This window comes from Pteropus alecto, unplaced genomic scaffold (assembly GCF_000325575.1).
Source record: "Pteropus alecto unplaced genomic scaffold, ASM32557v1 scaffold80, whole genome shotgun sequence".
Lineage (NCBI taxonomy): Eukaryota > Metazoa > Chordata > Mammalia > Chiroptera > Pteropodidae > Pteropus > Pteropus alecto.
Window position 1 is genome coordinate 1,249,005 of NW_006430460.1, and position 19,492 is coordinate 1,268,496.

Genomic DNA, 19,492 nt, shown 5'->3' on the forward strand with positions numbered 1-19,492 from the left:
AGGGTTCTCCAACGGTTTGCCGTGTGGATAGACACTGTCCTGTCCCTTTCAGAGACCACAGAGGAAATAAACTTTCTGTGGGGACAGGGAGCCAGCTGACTTTCGGAGCCAAAGAAGCAGGAGAGGCCTGAGCCCTGGGCCACTCTGATTTTAGTGGCTCAGGCTGAGTTGGAGTCTCTCCTTTGTGCGACAGCATCTGTCACCATATGCGCTTATGTGATGTTACTGACCGTATTCTTTATGCTGTGCATTACATTCCTGTGACTTATCTCTCTTTAACTGGAGATTCTTGATAAACAAAGTTAGAATGAATACAATTTTACCGTACCTTATTTTTACTTTTACCCCAAATTGTTTATCCCACTCCCGCTTTTTAAAAAAAAGTAATGTCGAAGAATATTCTTTTTCTAAATTTTTTTAATTTTTAAAACTTATTTATTTATTTTTAATTTTTAAAAAACTTTTTAAAAAGTGTTTTTGTTTTTAGGCAAGGCAACCCTTCGATGACCTCACAGATTGCAAGGACCTTGTCAGTTTATAATCCCTTATTTTTTTATTTTATTTATTTTTTATGCCTACAGCACCCGGTCTTCCTAAGTGGTCTCCCATCCAAGTACTAACCAGGCCCGACCCTGCTTAGCTTCCGAGATCAGATGGGATCGGGCTTGTTCAGGGTGGCATGGCCGTAGATGAAGAATTTTCTTAATACCTTGTCATTATCGATGCCCGCGGACCAGAGAAGTGTCTTAAACACCGCAGGACCTCTGCACACCATTGTCGCTGCTTTAATCAGTTCTGACTTGGGGAATCTCAGATTCCCTCTGGCTTAAAAATACCTTCTTTCCTGCCTCCATCCAAATGACACCTGCGGGCAGCTGTTCCCCACTCCCCGGCCTCGGGGCTGTCTCTTCCCCCTTCCCGTTCCCCTCTCCTCCAACCTTCCTCTCTCCGGTCATCCTAGGCTTCACCTCATTTGCTTTTGCCTACGAGAAGACAAAACCACTTGGCTTCTGAACGCCTTGGCTGTTTTCTCATTGCGTGAAGCTGGGAGAAAACTGAACAGCTCTCTGATCCCACCTGCCCATTTCATAGATGTGTGGGACTCTGGGGTCTAACGAGGGCAGGAAATGCCAAGTTTAAAAAGTTAGACAGGTGCCACCACTTTGGAGAACCGTTTGGCCGTTTCTGTGAAGTTCAACCCCTTGGCCTGGCAAGTCCTCTTGAGTATTTAGCCAAGAAAAATGAAAACATACGTCCACAGAAAGGCTTACCCAAGGATGTGCACGCCTGCCTTGTTCAGAATAGTCAAAACCTGGAAACAACCCACGTGTCCATCAAAAGGAGAATGGATAAACAAATCACGATATACATACACCATGGAATACACCTCAGCAATGAACAAAAAAGAAGACCAGACTTCTGATGCCGTGTTAACAAAACTCAGAAACTCACTGAGCAAAACAGCTAGACCCCCACCCCTGCCCCAATCCATGCAGCATGATTTTTCGTTCCTTGAAGTCTAAGCAGCAGTGAAAGCCGAGGACGGTGATGGGAAAGCAGACGGTGGCCGCTGGGGGCAGGGTAGGGTGCTGACGGGGACGGGACACTCTCCGGGTTGATGGGAAAGGTCTAGATCTTGTTTGGGTGGTGTGGTGGGTGACGTTCTCAGCTCTCAAAACTCATGGAACTGAACACTCGGCATCTGTGCACATGCTAATTATCCCTCAATTAAATCTTTAAAAACGTTAAACGTGTTTCTTTACTACGGGGGATTTCCAGAGGCATTAATTAAGCAAATATACATCGCCAAGCCTTCAGAAGGGGACTTGGTGTCGAGTGTTACTTCACCACGCTTGAAGACGGGCCACTCTTCGAAGGAGCCTTCAGGGGATGGAAAATGCTTTAGAGGGTGTTGTGGTTTGCACACCTACCTGCTATGTTTCGCTGTGCTGCTTCCTGTTCTTTATTCCCCTCCCGCTCAGCATAGGGATGGACGCTTCCATCCACCTGTGGGGCAAGGTCACGGGTCCCCTGCTCTGGCCCAATGCTCCTGCGTTCCTACTGCCAGACTGGCTTCCTCTGTTGGCATCCTGGTCTCTCGTGGGCCACTGGCTCACCACCACACCCGGCCTCCAGTGACAGGAGACATGGCCGGACAGGAGCACGTGGCCATCGGATGTGTTTGCAGGGCTTTTCGCCTGTGTCCGTCAGTCACACGGTTCATTTCCTCAGTCACGTTTGCATCCGTTCACTGCTTTACAAGCTGCATTCACGTCAGCATCTCTGCCTGCCTGTCACCGTGCGCGCCTCTGGGGACACAGACCCGAGTAAAGCACAACTCCTGCCTCAGGGGGACCGTGCCACACAAACATAGCTTCGGAACGACGCAGAACTGCAGGGTGGGGTGGCGCTGAGGGCCTCGTTTTTCTGTCACTCCTTCCCCTGCAGACAAGCGGCTTCCCCCTCCTCCCGGGTCAGGTCCCATCGCTAAGTCTCTGCGGTGCCCTTTGGGCTTCTCCCGCCTGCTCACCGTCCTGTGGTCCGGCTGGGTGGGGCCCAGCAGGTGATGAATCTGTTAGCTCAGGTCTCTAAGTCTTTGTTAGGCTTTTGTGATTAAACCCGAGCGTGCGTAGCGTTGGGGGTGAGCCCTGAAGTTAGCAGATCACTTCGTGGGCTGGTTTTCCCCACCTCCACCCTCTCCATCCTCCCCCTGGTACTTGTCAGTTTCCTGGGGGGGTGCTGCTTTCTGTTCATCCCTCCGGAAAGCTGGGGTTTTGTTTACCCTGCTCTTCTGCCCAGTTCCCAAGACTGGCCGAGTCGTGGGAGCACGGAGAGGGGGACACAGCCTGCTCTCAGAACCCCCCGCCTCGAGCTGGACAGGAAGGCCCCCGTTCCTTGCTGCTTTCCACGCTGCAGGCCCCCCTATGCTGCCGCTGTTGCTGCCACAAGACCCCTTTCTCACACCCCGAGTCTGAACCAGGTTTCTGCTGGAGCTCTCTCTGTCCCCGTGGATGTCCACGCCTGGGTTTCGGTGCCTTGTGGCCTGTCTGGGGAATACCAAAGGCGCGAGACGGTGAATCCACGGCCAGTCGGATGCTACTTTGACTTCTCGTCTTCTCCTCCAAGCGACCTGCTGCTCTACGTTTTTAAGAGTCCTCGGAGAGCTGCTGCCTGCACCTGTCCAGGGGTGAGAGCTGCCGTCACTGGGAGCAACAGCTGGGAGCACTCGCTGCGCCTCGGCCAGACCTAGCACCCGTTCACGACCTCGGCTGGCCTGCCTCTCCAACACCCCTTCGGGCTGAGAACCGGGGACACTTTCCTAGTTACAGAAGTAGGATGGACATGTCATCGTAGGAGTTTACCGTAGCCGTTGTCAAGTATGCGAGCGCGTGGGTTTGTGCGTATGCGAATGCTAATTCGGAGGTAGCTTAAGACATTGTGGCTACGGCGGGGCCGTAAGAAAGCTCCGGGGTGGGGGGCCTTCTGAGTGGCGGTCACCGCGCCCTCATTCCAGCCCCCTGGATGGCAGCAGGGCCCCTTCTCCCTGGCCGGCCATGGTGGTCCCGCGGTGGTCTGTGGCTCTCTTCCTAGCGGCCAGCGGGCACGGGTGCGTCCTGGAGCGGCGCCGTCAGCCCCGTGTCACACCTTTCATCAATTTCCCTTTCGTCCATTTCTCCCACCAGCCCCCTTTGTGGAGCGATGTGACTTTAAGAAAGAAGGATTAGATCCAAACAACAGGTTCTTCCATGTGGCGAATGTTCCAGTCTAGGCTGGGGCGGCTTTGTGTGTGTGTGGCGGCGGGGAGGGGGTGCAGGGCAGGGAGCTGCAGTGCGGAAAACCCTTGATGGATAAAGATATAGTTGTTGCTGCTGATGTCACCCAAGGGATAAACAGCTTGCCCGCCGTAAAATCTCATTAGCCCTGCCAGGCGAATGCAGAATGTGAAGATTTGTGGCCTCCTCTAACCGAAGCCATTATCTCGAGAATGTCTCAGCGAGGTATTATGGGTCTGAAGATTTCAATTTACGTGTAGTAGGTTTGCTTGCTTGCTTTTTCTTTCTTTCTTTCTTTCTTTCTCTTTCTTTCTTTCTTTCTTTCTTTCTTTCTTTCTTTCTTTCTTTCTTTCTTTCTTTCTTTCTTTCTTTCTTTCTTTCTTTCTTTCTTTCTTTCTTTCCTTCCTTCCTTCCTTCCTTCCTTCCTTCCTTTTTTTCCTTTCTTTCTTTCTCTTTCCTTCCTCCCTCCCTCCCTTTCTTTCTCTCCTTCTTCCTTCCTTCCTTCCTTCCTTCCTTCTTCCTTCCGTCCTTCCTTCCTTCCTTCCTCCAGCCTGTTTTACTGTTCTGGCTTCATTTCCAGGGGGCTGAAACTTATCATGGCCCTCTCTCCAGAAAAGTAAAAAAATACGGACCACACGCCGTGTCCCCCAGCTCACACGACATTATAGGACATTATAATACGGTGACAGGGGCCAGTCTGCTCGTGCACAACTGGAATGAGATGCCTGATGCAGCCGTGGGTCCGTTTGTGGTTGAAGAACCAGAAAAAGATGCTGAGGACATCTCAGAGGCTCTCGGAAGAAGAGAAATTTAAATCTTGCACTATTTTCCTCTTTTGTATATTTGCTGAGTATGAAAACACTAATTCTCCCAGCCTCCGAGCGTGTGGCCGTGTGCTAGGAGCTTCCTGGAAACAGTGAGTTCCAACGTTTGAAAATAATCAGAGGAGTATTCATTCTACCTCTACAGAGATGTGTCCCGACAAAACATATATCGGTATATTTTCCTGTAACTATATAAAACGTATCTATAAAATAGCTTCATTTGTTTTATTTTTAGTCATGAGGCTTTTCGTTATTTCTGCTTCCCAGCCACTGTGTGGATCCCCCCCCCACACACACACACACAGCTTCCCCACTCCTGATACTAACTGTGACGGCTGGATTCCCTCCCCCCACCGCCCCACCAGAGGCAGAAGCTGTCAGGTGGGGCCGGAGCTGGAGCACCTGCATTTCTAATGCAGTTCTGAGACAAGCCTGCAGGTGATGCTGGTGCTGCCCATCGGGGGACCACTCTGAGTAGCTCCGTTCTACACACCACTGTCTCCGTCATTAAATTCATCATAGGGACACTAACCCATCCATCCCTTACTTGCTGAGTTGAAAGCATTGTAAGAGGTTATCTAGACTAACCATCATTTTCGACTGAAAGCGAGTGGATGACTGTCGTTTTATGTCCGGACGCTCGTGGCGACAGAAGCTGCTCGCTCTGGTTGCTCCCTGCGGTGAATCTCGCCTAAGAAACCATCCCATGACACGACATGAGAAATATCACACGTAGCAAACGATGCAGCCTTCCGAACCAGCATAGCTAATGTTTGGGGACTCACTGGTCAGTTAGGCTTTTGTACTTGAACTTCAAGCTGTGCTTGTTACTTCTCTGTATCCTTAATCATCAAACCTGGGGGTTTTTATTTATTTATTTATTTATTTTAAATCAATTTTAGGAACAATTTAGGTACAATAAACTGTGTTCATGTCAAACTACATCCTGGCCTAACCTTTCTAATGACATAAATCAATTTTAGGAACCATTTAGGTACAATAAACTGTGTTCATGTAAACTACATCCTGGCCTAACCTTTCTAATGACATACATTTAAACTAATTCAATATAAATAAAAAATAGCTTCTCACACCCGGCACGGTCGTGAAGTGTAGGTGAACTTCAGGGTGGGGAGATATAGCCTACTGTCTGGAATCTACTGGACGCTCACATGACAGAGAGGCACGAGGGAGATGACAGGATCAGGTTGTGACAGCCCGGGGGGTGTTGGAGCAGTTCCCTGGAGGCCTGGGGGACCTCTGTCCTCTGGCATCTATAGCCCGGAGCCCAGACACCCCCAGGAAGCTCCCGAAGTTGGCCCGCTGTGCTCAGCTAACCCAGGCCCAGGCTGGGGAGCAATTTGGCTATGAGAATGGAGTGAAGGGGACACGTCTTTGTCATGCCTTCATGGCTGTCCCTTCCCTTTTGTTCCCAGCGTCCCCACCTTGGTCCAGGACCTCATCCCCTCATGCCCAAATTTCGATGAACAGCCACCCAACTTTCCTCCTTGCTTCCGATGTCTCCCTGCAAGAACTGTCCTGCACCTGCGTCTGTGTTCCTGCCATTTTGAACCCAACAAAAATTCTGGAGCTTTCGGGGTGAATTCGAACCCCTGAGCCTGGCATTAAAAGCCCACAGCCACGTAGCCTGTGCCCGAGGTAGCTTTGCCAATCTTACTCACCTGGCACTGGGGGTTCTTCTTACCTGTCTTAGCTTCCTGCCTCCCCTCCCACCGAACACCCCCATATCTTCCTTACCCGTATGACATGGTCTACATGCGGCTCTACGTCAAGTTGATGTGCGCAGGGAAGACTTGATGCTCGCAGAATTCGTTCTCATCCGCATTTCTGCAGCTTGTCTGGTTGAACTATGTCCTTTGCGCACAGTCACGAACTGCTCGGCATTTTGAATTGATTTCTAATGAGCGCATAGTCCCACTTCTTCTCAAGTGCGGTACAAATGGGTCGAGATCGGGGTCCCCATTGTGGAATGCTTCCTGGAGTTTAGGATTGTGTGTAATTCAAACAAACAAACAAACAAAGATGCCCTGCATGTGTACCTCCATGGCTCACGGAGACGTCCCACATAAATAAATCTACGAATCTGAAAACGGTCCTTTGTTAGACCGGTGTCTTGTTTTCTATTTTAAAAATACGCCGAACATTTTCCATAGGCACCGAGGGAAATGCAAACTGCCCCGATAGTAAGAGTGAATATTTATTGAGTTCTTTCCGTGCATTGGGCCCTTGTTCAAGTACCATTCTGTGGAGTAACTGCTTTGATTCTCCCGATGACCCAACCAGGCTGGTACCGTTATCACCCCGTGATACAGTCAAGGCAATGAGGAGAGGCCGTTGCAAGCCTAGGCGGCCGGGCCCGGTGCCCAAGCGCTTGGCTGTCGCACACATCGCATCTCGGTCACGTAAGGAGCGCACGAAATGCGGGTCGTGGGGAGGGGTAAGTAGCAGAATTATAGAGGCCCAAGAAAGAGACCGTGAAGACTGCGTCCAGGTTTACGCCTGAGAGGTGGAGAGATGGCACATAACTTCCATCTAACGAAGCTGTCGTCGTCTCATGAACTCTGGAGAAGGAAGAGTTCATTGTAGAGTCTGTTTTTTAGAGCCTTTTTCGTAAGTCATTATAAAGAAAATACAAAGTCTCCCATTGATTCCTGTGTGTGATAGGTAAAATTTTAACTACTGTTCGCTTTAAGATGCCCTACCTGCTGCCTATGCACTTTTTTGAGTTTTTTATTATTATTATTATTATTATTATTATTATTTTCTGCATGTAAAGCAGACGTGCTAACCGTCCTTTTTGGACTTAGCGAGTGCTGAATTTTTCCTACTTCAATTGTTGCAAACTCTCCCGCGGGGGGTCCTAAGCTCTCGAGGTGCCAGATTTCCTCTGTCAGCTCTCTGGGTAGTCCATTTTGTTCTTTAAGTCCTGAGAATAGCCCAGCTCCATCTTTTGCACATTCACTGACTGAGAGGCAAAAAAAAGCTGCCTAATTACTACCTCTGTGGGGTCCCCAAGGTGTGAGTATTTGTCTGCAGGCTATGCCAGTGGACAACAGATTCTTCTCAGAGGAGAGATAAATCTCTTTATTATTTAAATCTCCAGATCTTGTAAAGGGTGGTTACTCTACCCAGATTGTCTCCAGTCTTGTAGGAGAAGTGACCAAATGAGACGATGCAATTCATCTCGAGGTAACTCCCAATGGGACCATTTTAAGGGAATGTTCCTTTCCAGTGGTGCCCAAAAGTAAAGAGGGGACCCCGAAAAAAATCACACCCTTTTACTTACTTTGTGTCTTCATTTCCCGTGTGAAGAGGGTGGTCAGATGCGGGTAATTGAGGAAGTGTGCCAATTATACTCATCCTCTGGGCTTTTGGTGGATGTTTTTTCTTCAACGGTGGCTTTAAGGAAGTTGAGCCCAACAGCTAAACCTATGTTTTTACTAGAAACTACATACTTTTAATAGACATGAAATGTATCGCATTTATGAAATACATTGATGCTTATTTGGTGTACCCTAGAATGAGACATACAGGGCGAGGTCGTTGGCAAGTGCATGGAACCAAACGGAAGAAACTAACTAAATAATGCATGCTTAGTTCCTTATCGTCATTGGGGAAAGTTGTAGGGTGGACCATTCGTAGATCATGTGCCTATTTCCTGAGATTTTTTTTTTTTTTTAAATAAAGGTATTCAATTTTTGGATTCCCGTGACGTAGGGGAGTTACTGTGGGCCGTTTTCGAGAAGCAGAACTTAGTAAAGAAAAAGTGTCCGGGATGGGGGCTCTGGCCTGCTCAGCCGCCTCTGGGCCCAGCATCTTTCCTGGCGTTCGCACGTGGCCCACGCTTCCCTCCGCCCACCGTGGTCCAGAACGGGGCCTGCTACACAGGTGGCGGTGGGACTTTAGGGTCTGTGGTTCAATGTCCAGCTCCTGGACCTCAGACACACTCAGCTTGTGCACCTCCCTCTCTGGAACAACAGGCGGATTGTGGTCTCTACAGCCTTGCCTGCAACTTAGAATCGCTTGGGGGCTTTTAAAAAATACTGAGGCCCAGTTCCTCCCCTGCCACATTAGAATTTTAAGTGGCCGCAGTGGGGCCAGGACACCGCACGGTTAAAGTTCTGCAGGCGATGCCCACATGCTACGATTGGGCACCAGTGCTCTAATGCCATCCTGGGCAGAAAGAACTCCCTCCTCCCACATACCCCCCTGCAGAGGCGGTGGCAACCGGGTGTCATAGAGGCATTTTGAACTGCTGAGATGAAGCCACCGTGAAAGCAAAAAGGTGATAGAAAGTATCACCCTCATTATTCTGTTAGAAAAGATTGCTGAGACCTGACCACTGTGTGTTAAGCTCCCAGCTAGAAAGCCGCCCATTGTCCTCGTAAGCACTCCATGAGTCAGGTCGGGAAGGTCAAGTCCAAGGCCATACACCCAAGTAGCTAGCTGGCATTGGGGTTAGAATCTAGGCTTCTGATGGCGATTCCCTTGACACAAGTCAGTACTGTCATACATTAGAGTTCCGTTCGGTTCCAGTTACTCACGCGCTGTGTGACCTGTGGGCTGGCGTTTCACCACTCTGTTTCCTCTGGGCCAACCTCACAGGGCTGCTCTGGGGTCGAATGAAGTAAAGCTTCTTGGAGACCGTAAGACTTAGAACAGATACAAGCCGTTGCTATGATTACTAATTAGAGGGAGAAGGCAGTGGATGAGTGAGGTCGGGCCTGAGATTTTAAATGAACCCCAAAGGGTGAGTTGTTACCCTACAATATTCTGTTCTTTCCAATATACCAGTTGGGGCCTGGTTTACATTCATTGATTTACCAGCCAGGATTACAGAATTGATCTGAGTGGACCAGGCTTCCTCAAGGTCAAAGTAGTGTCTGAAAGGGAGACCTCGAATCTATTTAGGGTTCACACTTCCCTTCCTGCCCTGTTCCTGGATCTGCTAGCTGATGAGACAATATCTGAAGCAGCTGCGTGGGCGTCCTTGACCACCCTCGAAGTCTGTGAACGTCCTGGTGCCTCATCCTGGCTCCCTGGGCCTGTTTCGAGGGATCCTGAATTAGTCATGCAGGGTACATAATCGAAAATCACTGAGCGGCTCTGTTCTCTGGCTCGACACTGGGCCTCCCGGTAGGAGAGCGGACCTGGGCTGGGAGAGAGATGTCTGAGGGATGTCTGAGGTTTATTTCGTAAGAGATGAAAACAGAGAATCGGTTAAGAGAAGGGACGACAAAGATGAGTTCTTTCAACCCCGTGTCCATCATTCGATCCACTGTTAGTGAGTCATCAGACGGTATTTGGCTGTAGACATCGAGACACTCTTCGTGTATAAGAGCGGCCCATTCTACGCCACTTTTAAATTTATCACTGTCAAGTTCCACCGTATTCTCATAATTCTCTCCAGCACAATGCTCCACATACAATAGATTTTCAATAAATGTTGTCAGCAACTTTACCGTAGGACATTTGTTCGCTTATTTGTTCATAGAAGAAATAGGTAGTAAGTTTTGACTTTACGTCAAGTATTCCGCAAGGGCTGGGGACACACAACTGTAAAGACAGTCCCCATTCTCGAGGAACTGCTCAGTCAGTGGGGACACAGCATGGACAAGTGACGAGAGTCAGCCTAAGGGCTGTGACGGGGGGAGGCACAGAGTTCTAGGGGGCCTGGGAGTGGGTTCCAGAGGGAATGTGGGCGCTGATTCTCGAGGAGCAGGGAGTTGCTGGGAAGGTGGGTTAGGCGGGAGGAGGAGGTGTGCAGGCACAGCGGGCGGAGGCAGGGGACACACATAGCCAGGTCACCGAGCGCTGCACTGTCCCCTGCAGGCCAGCGTCTCTGCATTCATCAACAGTCCCCGAATTAGACGTAAATGAAATAGAATAGGGGCCTTAGGCTGCACGGCATGTTTTGTTTCGTGAAACTTACGTTTCACTTATAGATATATGTTTGAGTGTGTGGGGGTGTGTACATATATGTGCGTGTGGCTGTGTACATATATGTGTGTGTAGAGTTTAGTGGTAACAAATGTTTGAGACTCTGCCATGAAGGGTTTTTGCCCAGAGCAGTGGCATGATTAGATTTGCACTTGAACGTAATTATTCTGGCCGCGGCATGTAGAAGGGATTGGGCTGGCTGGAATGCAGCACAGAGGCAACGTTGGGGCAGCCATCTTGTGCAGCGAGGCGGAGTCGCATATTGTGAATGGCAGATCAACCAGACAGAAGGGGTGATGGGTAGAGGCTGGAAGAGTTTTGGGGTGCGTGAGAAAAAGCAGAGTGGCGGAGGGAGCCTCGGTCTTCCTGAGGGCTCCCGGTTGGTGCCTTGGTGGCCTCGGACGGAAACAAGGAACGTTTTGCTGGACGACGGAGAAGGGGCCGTCTTTTCTCTAAAGTGGCGAAGGACGGAAGCTCACGTTCCAGCGTTCTGTGGACGTCGGGACTGACAAAGTGGGTGTTTTGCCGAAGCAGTATCTAAGCCTCGTCCTTCCTGACTCCCGTGCTCAAATGCCAGAGAGAAATAAAGACTGATAGTTAATGAGAAAGGAAGCAGAGCTGAAAGAAACAAGGAACGTTTTGCTGGACGATGGAAGAGTGGCCGTCCTTTCTCTAAAGTGGTGAAGGACGGAAGCTCACGTTCCAGCGTTCCATGAACGTCGGGACTGACAAAGTGGGTGTTTTGCCAAAGCAGTATCTAAGCCGGGTGTCACAGAGCAGCCTCATCCTTCCTGACTCCCGTGCTCAAATGCCAGAGAGAAATAAAGACTGATAGTTAATGAGAAAGGAAGCAGAGCTGAAGGGTTTGGAAGATGCTGACTTTCAAAGAATGAGAAGGCGGGTCTGGGTATGAACCTGAGGGCCGGCCTGATGCTCATGTGTTGAGATTACTCCTGGACCGGTGCCTAAGTGGCTATTCTCCGAGACAATGGCAGAATGACCCCTCTTCCCCCCACCCCAGGTGACTCAGAGACCAGCAGGGGTCCATAGCCAGCCCAGGGAGGTGCTGCTGGCTCCGGGGACCTCAGGAGAGCCAAGGAGGGTGGCCTCACGACCCGCTGCAGGTTGCCTCCATCCCCCTGCAGTGGGCACTTTGATCCTCACGGCCCCAGGTGGGCCTCAGCAGGCCCAGGGGCAGCTCAGACCATGATGGCTGCTCCTCCAGAGGATGCAGGTGGCAAAACCACTGAGAGTTCAAAGGACAGAACCAGCGTCCCATGGAGCCATGGATGGTGGCCAGACAGAGGGCCACTGAGAGGGCATGGCCACTGCAGAGACCCCTGCAATGGCAATGCCTAGCAGAGCCACAGGGGAGGGACCACCCAGAGCCATGGGGCAGGACCCCCACCCCAGCACATCTGGAAGGCAGGACCCTCCCCCGTGAGCCTGGTGGGCACAGCCCGGGCCACGGAGGGCCATTCTCAGCCTCAAGGTCCAGTGGGATTCGCCCCACTGGGTTTGGACCTGCGTGGGTCCTGTCGCTTCTCTTGTCTTCCCGACGTCTCCCTTTCGGGGTGAGACTGTCCTGTGCCTGCCCCGCCATTGTGCCTGTTGGAAGCACCTGGCACGCGGGGTTCACGGGTTCACGGCAGGAGAGGAATTCGTCTCTGGTGAATCTTGAGTCTCAAACGCATCTGATTGAGATGATATTTGGATGAGATTTGGGGCTTTAGGCTTTTGAGTTGGGACATGCGAGAAGCCTATTAATTTTGGGGAGAAGGCCAAGGGCGAAATGCTATAGACTGAACAGGTCCCCTCCGAAATTCGTATGTTGAAATCCTAAGCCCCTCTCCATGTGATGGTGAGAGGAGGCAGGCCTTTGGGAGGTGATTCGGTCGTGAGAGGGGAGCCCTCAGGATGGGGTCAGTGCCCGATGAGAGAGCTCTCTCTGGCCTTCTGCCCTGTGAGGACACAGCAAGAGAATGGCAGGCTGCGAACTCGGAGGTGGGTCCTCACCGGCCCCCGGATCCACTAGCGCCTTGATCTTGGACATCCCAGCCTCCAGAAACGTGAGCAATACATGTCCGTTGTTTACAAGCCCTCCAGCGAAGTTTTTCTCATAGTGGCCTGAATACACTCAGACACGAGGGAGAGGAAGTAGATATCCATCAGTGGAAAGTGGGTGAGATAGATATATTACGTAGTCAGAGCAGTTCAAGCGAATGAACCCTAAGTTCATAAATAGGGATAAACCTCAGTCAGAAGCACAATGTCGGACAGAAAAAGGCAACGTCAAGAAAGTAGAGTACAGCGACATTTGCATAAAGTTTGAAAGGATGCAAAGCAATAGGGTATATAATGCTTGTAATACAGAAATACATAGTAACCGTGAAAAACGTGTGTCCGAAAAATAACATCAAAATCAGGATGTGGCGGGTACCAGGTATTTTTTTTCCTTTCCTTTTTTGGTTGCTGTTGTTTTTTGGTTATGCAACTCTACAATGTTCACGTACGTTTTAAATGTTACAAAAAAAAACATGAAATGTTTATCTGTCATCAAGGCATAAATCCTGGCACAGGTCAAGAAGGAAGAAACTTTACAAAACTTAGATAATGGCTGTCATCACGACTTCGATTTCAGACACTGAGGACAGGTACTGGGTGGGCTGGGGAGAAGGGCCAGAGATGCAGCTGAGTGAGGGCCATTCGAATGCCGTATTACAGCCATCAGTGAGGGTTTGGGATGCGTTGACATTTGAGGTGAAATTTGGGGAAGGAGCCAGGCAGCCTGGTGAACATGATGAGAAAATGTCAGGCAGAACGGGTGCTGGGCAATCCGCTTGAACAGTTAGCCACTGAGGAATGAGTCACGTGAGCCGACATTTACAACTGTGTATCATGGATGCACGCAAATAACAGGAAAACAAGACGGAAGAAGGGAAGTGGAATGTACCCCTGGAAGCTGTCGCTCTCCATTGTCTACCGCTGAAGTAGCACGGGACACAGAAGAACAGGAAGAGCCAGGACTCCGGGAATGGGCGGGGCCTCTGGAGTGGCGCTGCCCTCTCAGCAAGGGGCCCCGGGCTCCCGGCTGCTCTGCTCCCCGTTCCATTCAGACATGGAGGGTGTTGTGGCCGGGGCTGCTTGGCACAGCGCTGCCTGCTATGGACAGACGAGCCGGTCGCACGCTGCTTTTCCTCCGTGTGTGCCACCTACGTTGTGACAGCCTCCGGCGGCTGAATCAGAAGGCGACGTGCTTCTCAATCCACTAGAAGAGACGCCGCACGTCGCAAACGAAGCAACCCGTGCCAGCCTTTTCCCGAGTGACGCGCGTGTGGTCGTGTTTTCCTCTACTAGCTGCGGATCCTGAATCAGGTCGGGGGTGGCGGGGGGGAAGGCGTGTCGCTATGCGTACCTGCGGAGCGCCCACGGTGACTTACTGCAGTGCCCCAGGAGACCACCACGACTCCCGCTGGCACGGAGGATGGGGGACCTGTTTGTGGAGTCCTGTGCCATAGCACTCCAGTGCTGCAGGTGCTCTGCATGGCCTCGATGCTTTCTGTTCTATTTCTAAGTTTGCATAAAAATACAAAATCATGAGAAAGGAGAGTCCCCACAGGCTCCCGCCAGGGGATTTTATACCTATTCTAGCCTAGGTAAGACATGTTGTAAATTCTTTAAACACAGGGGATGGGGGAAGGCAGTTCTTTTCCTCAGACCGTGTGATTCCGCCAGGCTGGCCTCACGCTTCCGGTCTGTCAGGACAGCCTCACGTGGACTAGAAGCACCGAAGCCAGAGTGTCGTGAGTTCACCAGGGACGCAGAGCAAAAGCCTCGCTTGGCCTGGATGAGGCAGAAACGCGAGTTCTCTGTCGTTCTCTCTTGTCCACTAACTCCCCGCGGCATCTGCAAGAGGAGGCAGCACCAGAGACTCAGTTTCCACCCTCAGAAACCCGTCCTTTTAATCCTTTCCTTTTCTGCAAGTCCCGCCTCGTTTCATGGGTCTCTGGGGTCACTTCCTGGCCTTCGTCATCCTTAGCTTCTTGCTCCCTCCCACTTGCCAAGAAGGGGTGGACAGGCGGCGAGTGAGCAAGCTGAGTCTCCACGTGTCCGGGAGAGGTCCGTTTCCAGGTGAAGCGAGGGGTTCCCGCCAGACTCGGGGGATGCAATCCTCCTAGGCCAGGTTAGGCCTGGGGTCCACAGGGACGACGGCTGTCATGACACTGGGTCTTTGCTCTCCAGACCTGAAGCGCAGGGTGCCTGGTGTGTTAGCGCTGGCCCCTGGGCGCTGAGGGCACTGGACAGTCCCCTCAGAGGGTGTCCGATCGCCCAATCCCTTTGCCCCAGGGATAGCCTGCTGCCCTGCTCCGGGCAAGCATGTGAGGCGCCTTCCCCCGGCCTGGGGCAGGTCACCCTCCAGTGCCCCATCCGTCCTGCCCTGTCCTATATGTACTCCTTCAGCGTCTGCTGGATGGCCTGGAAGATACTGTGTTAGCGCTGGCCCCTGGGCGCTGAGGGCACCGGACAGTCCCCTCAGAGGGTGTCCGATCGCCCAGTCCCCTTGCCCCAGGGATAGCCTGCTGCCCTGCTCCAGGCAAGCGTGTGAGGCGCCTTCCCCCAGCCTGGGCAGGTCACCCTCCAGTGCCCTATCCGTCCTGCCCTGTCCTGTACATACTCCTTCAGCGTCTGCTGGATGGCCTGGAAGATATCCAAGTGGTCTTGTCACCAACCAAGATTCCCTTAGTAAACCTCGAAGTCGCGTCGGAGTTGAGTCAGCCTCTTTGGTCTCTTGGCCCCAGGAGATGTTATGGACACAAGCTAAAAGGCCATTGCCCAGGGGATACTGACAAGCGTAGCACACGGTGACAGGAAGCAACCATGAGCTCAAGGCGCCTCCCCCTCCTCTGGCAGTGGTCCTGGGAACCACAGGACGTGCCGTGTGCTTTGCCCAGTTCTAGCTCCACCAACGCAGAGCAGCAGGCAGCGGGCAGATCCGACGCTGAACGTCAGCAGCCCAGTAACTGCCGGACGAGCCCGTACAGAACTAGCTTACACTCTGCATTTAATTTCCTACCGCTTTCTGATTTACTTGACCCTACTTCACCATACCCTATCCTGTTTTGAATATTCAGAAGCTGGGTGGGACCCATCGAACCAATGTCCCGACCTAGTAAACAGCTGCTCTAGGATATCCTCAAGGATAGTGGTGACTCTGAGTATTGGGATTCAGTGCCATTGACTTCTTGACCTCCTTGCATACCAAAAGCAACTTAAAGGAATTGCCCCCAGGGTAGCCACCCACATGGGGCCCACACTTTTCCCTAGGCTTCAGGATATTTATATTGAGAGGCTGCACAAGTCCTGTATGGTTCTAGAAAGTAACCCCAGACAGGAGGGGTTACTAAGGAGGAAAGATAAGGAACCGTCAATCAAAAATAGTTACCGAGTCCTTCTTATTCTAAAGATGTTTTGGGGGATTACCCAGAAAGGTGCATCGGGGGAGCCTGAAATCCAGTGAGGAGAAAAGACAGATTCAATGAGCAGACAGCCCACGAACCGCCACTGAGCAAGATGTCTGGTTGTCAAGTGGGTGACACAGGCAGGGAACACTGGGAGTAGAGAGCAGGCACAGTCTGGACGCGTTTGCGTGAAAGCCTGAGCTAGTGCTTGCAGACTAGGTAGGATTTAGGATACGGGCGACATTCTAGGTCGAGAGAATGTCAGGAGTGTAGAGTGGAGCGACGTGCACACAGCGTGCCCGGTGCGGTCCTGGGGTTCGGGCATCGGAACGAGCAAAGGGCGAACTGAGCGCCAATCAGGGTGAGAGGTGCGACCCCGGAAATGCGGGGTGTGCAGACCGGACGCTGGGAAGTGGTCCCTCCTCTGAGGAGGAGCAGGCCGAAGAGCTGGTTACGAGCATCAGGAAGGACACGTGCTTTGACGAGAACCGAGGTCACAGCCATAGAGGAGGGCGGTCAGCACAGCGAGATGCCGTGGAGGGCAGGAGGACGGTCCGGAGGAAAAGCCTGGCTTCGAGCTAGATGTGCCATCTTGTCGATGAGGACAGTGGCTCTTGACCATATTGTCGTCTGGGCGGATTGATCTGTTTCCACTTTCAGTTCTGCCTTTCGGATCTTCACAGTGCGTTTGACCGTCATGTGAGCTGGCCCACAATATCCGGTGAAGACAACAGAGTTCATTGCCGGTGCCCATCCCTTCCCTGCTGTCCCCAGCCACGTGAGGTTCTTCAGGCCTTCCTCCGAGTGACCGTCCTCCTTCCGCCCGCTGCCACTGTGCATTCTCTTCACGCGGCTTGTCCTGCTGAGCTGATTCTTTGGGATTCTGACTTCAACCAAACAAGGAGGGGGAATGTGTTGGGACCTTGCATGCGGAGACTGCACTGCGACCAGCTGCCTAGCGAACACCAGCGACCGGTCACACGGGAAATCAGATGAGGGATGACGGGTCAGGTGAGTCTATTGTCCCTACGACAAAAACACGTGTTCAGCTGAGAGCAGATCACGCTCATCTTCTCCGGGAGTAAAGGAGAACCTATTTATGTGCTTCTTATATACGCGGAGTTGTGAACAAATTGTTAGAGGTGACAGGTCTGGGTGTTGCTTCTCTAAGGATGCCATTTTATCGCTTGATACTCAGATTTTGTTCCGGGTTTTGCTGCGTGCGTGCTGTCATCTCCTCTGTACAATACGAGCCACGATCACGTAGACTTTGGGTTCTTGTCTTTCCCTTAGGCATCATATTCCAGCTACCAGCAACTGCTTCCTCGTTTATACCAAATAGTTCTCAAAAGTGAACCCACTATGTGGCAGCCCGGACAGGGCAGGTGCATGAGCACCTTACTGGTGCTCGAGGCAAGACGGTGCGGCCTGAATCAAATAGCACATGCAGATGTACACTGGCGTGAGAATACCTTTTAATAGCTGGCACCAGAGTGCCTGGTGGGGGAGGTACTTTCTTCACGTGGGAAAACACTTCGATGAACAGTTCAGGAATGGAAGGTGGCCTGAAGGTAGAATTAGGAGACAGAGATAACTAAAAGCATAAAGGGAGTAAGGAGGAGGGGCGCGGTGGGGAGTGGGAAGTTCCGGTTGAGGCTGAAAGAGGAGGGGGCTGGTGCATGCCCGTGCTTTTGGAGCAGGAAACAATCATTTTAGATTGTTTGCACCCTTCATTTAAAACGCCTCGGTTGCTCCAACCTTCAGGAGAGTCTGCTATACAAGCAAAGACAAGGGTTTGATTTCCAGACTGAGTCAGCGGGAGGTGAGATGAGAGGTCAGGGGGTCTAGTGCTTGGAGAAAGCAGGAGCTCAGCGTGATCCTGCAGCGAACACCGGCCTCTGCCCAGGAGGCGGGAAGGGGACTTGAGTCAATTTCAACAAAATCTCTGTGGACAAGGTGATCCCGACTGGGACTAGATGACATACACAGTAGAGGCAGTTATTCCTGGCAAAGGACAGGCTTGGTAAATCCCCCCACCCCTGCCCCCAAAGTTTACTTACATCTCTAGGCCTCATTTCTCTTATCAGCAAAATCTGGAGATTGGACCTAAAATAGCTCTACGGTTTCCATTAGAGTCTACAGCTCGAACAATAATTTTCGAGACACAGAGAACAGATTGGGGGTGCCAGTGTGGGCGGGGGAAGGATGGGGGTGAAGGTGGCCAAAGGTACCAGCTTCCAATCATAAGGTAAATAGGTCCTGGAAATGTGACTATACTTAATACTATGCTGTATGTTTGAAAGTTTCTAAGAGTAAATCTTTAGAAAAACAGTAGCCAATATTTTCATGTTCTTTTTTGAGATAAATTTACATGCAGTGAAATGTACAAATCTTGAGCGTACCATTCCATGAGTTTTGACAAAGGCATACACCTCTGTAGCCCAAACCCTGAGAGAGATATACAGAGCTTTTCTGTCACTACAGAAAAATTCCCTGTTCAGTCAAAGCCCCGCCTCACCAACGGGTTACCTCGCTTCTAGCTCTCACCACGGTGGACTTCATAACTGACATTTAAGTCACGTTAAAGGCCAGGCTTTGTTTCAGAACGCTTCATAGGTATCATCGCTTTTCTCACCAGCGCTGAAATGGATATTACCTCCATTCTGCGGATGAAAAGTCCAGCATCAAAGCAGGCCAGTCGCCCCACGTGGCTACCAGCTAATCAGTGTAGTAGCCGGACCAGAGAAAGTGGGCTGGAGAAGCCCAGGCCCAGGCTGTTAACCTCCGCTGGCACCGTGCTGCACTGAAGGGGGTTCAGACAAGTCACCCCAAGATGTGCTTCTGCCCCGTGCAGATGGAGCTAAAGGCAACACTAGCAGCGGGCTCAAGAGAACCTCCTGTCCCTCCCATAACCACCTAGAATCTAAGCCTGGATTAGGGGCCTTGGCCGGAATGGGAGAGTATGAGAGGTGACCACTTTGACCCACCATAGGGCAGGGCACGCCTCCATTTGCAGTGTGGGCTCTTAGCCTCCTGCAGGGACCCTCAAAGCCCCACCGTTTCCCCTTTCCGGTCTCTGACCCTCTCCTGCGCGCGTGTGTGTGCGTGGAGGGGTCTCTGACTCTTCAGTATGTTTGGTTCCCACACATACATATCTTTAAATTGGGTCATTTTCTCTTGTTAATCTCGCATCTGTTTGAATATTAGACCATATGAAAGAACCTCGGGGGTAGGAGAAAGTTTCTTCGGCCCTCGCAGCGTCTGAGAGGTTCGGGGAGTCCGCATCCGACCCCCTAAGTATTACGGATCACAATGCAACGGAGAGCGACGCTCCTCGCAGATTCTCAAACCTCCTGAGTCACCCTGCGTGTCACTCAAGGACGCCCTTCTCCCACCGCTCGGAAAATGGCAGGGAGGACGGGTGGCGGATGGCACACGCCCTCGGGCCGCGGTGGCGCAGGCGGCTACGGGCCTG

The 19,492-nt window shown here is 51.5% G+C and overlaps 1 non-coding gene across 1 annotated transcript; it reads right to left on the reverse strand.

Annotated features, from left to right (window-relative positions):
• Positions 1–572: 572 nt before the first annotated feature.
• LOC112480048 lies at positions 573–691 on the reverse strand. The gene has a single exon (XR_003046479.1). It is a non-coding gene; the product is annotated as a 5S ribosomal RNA (ribosomal RNA).
• Positions 692–19,492: the final 18,801 nt, after the last annotated feature.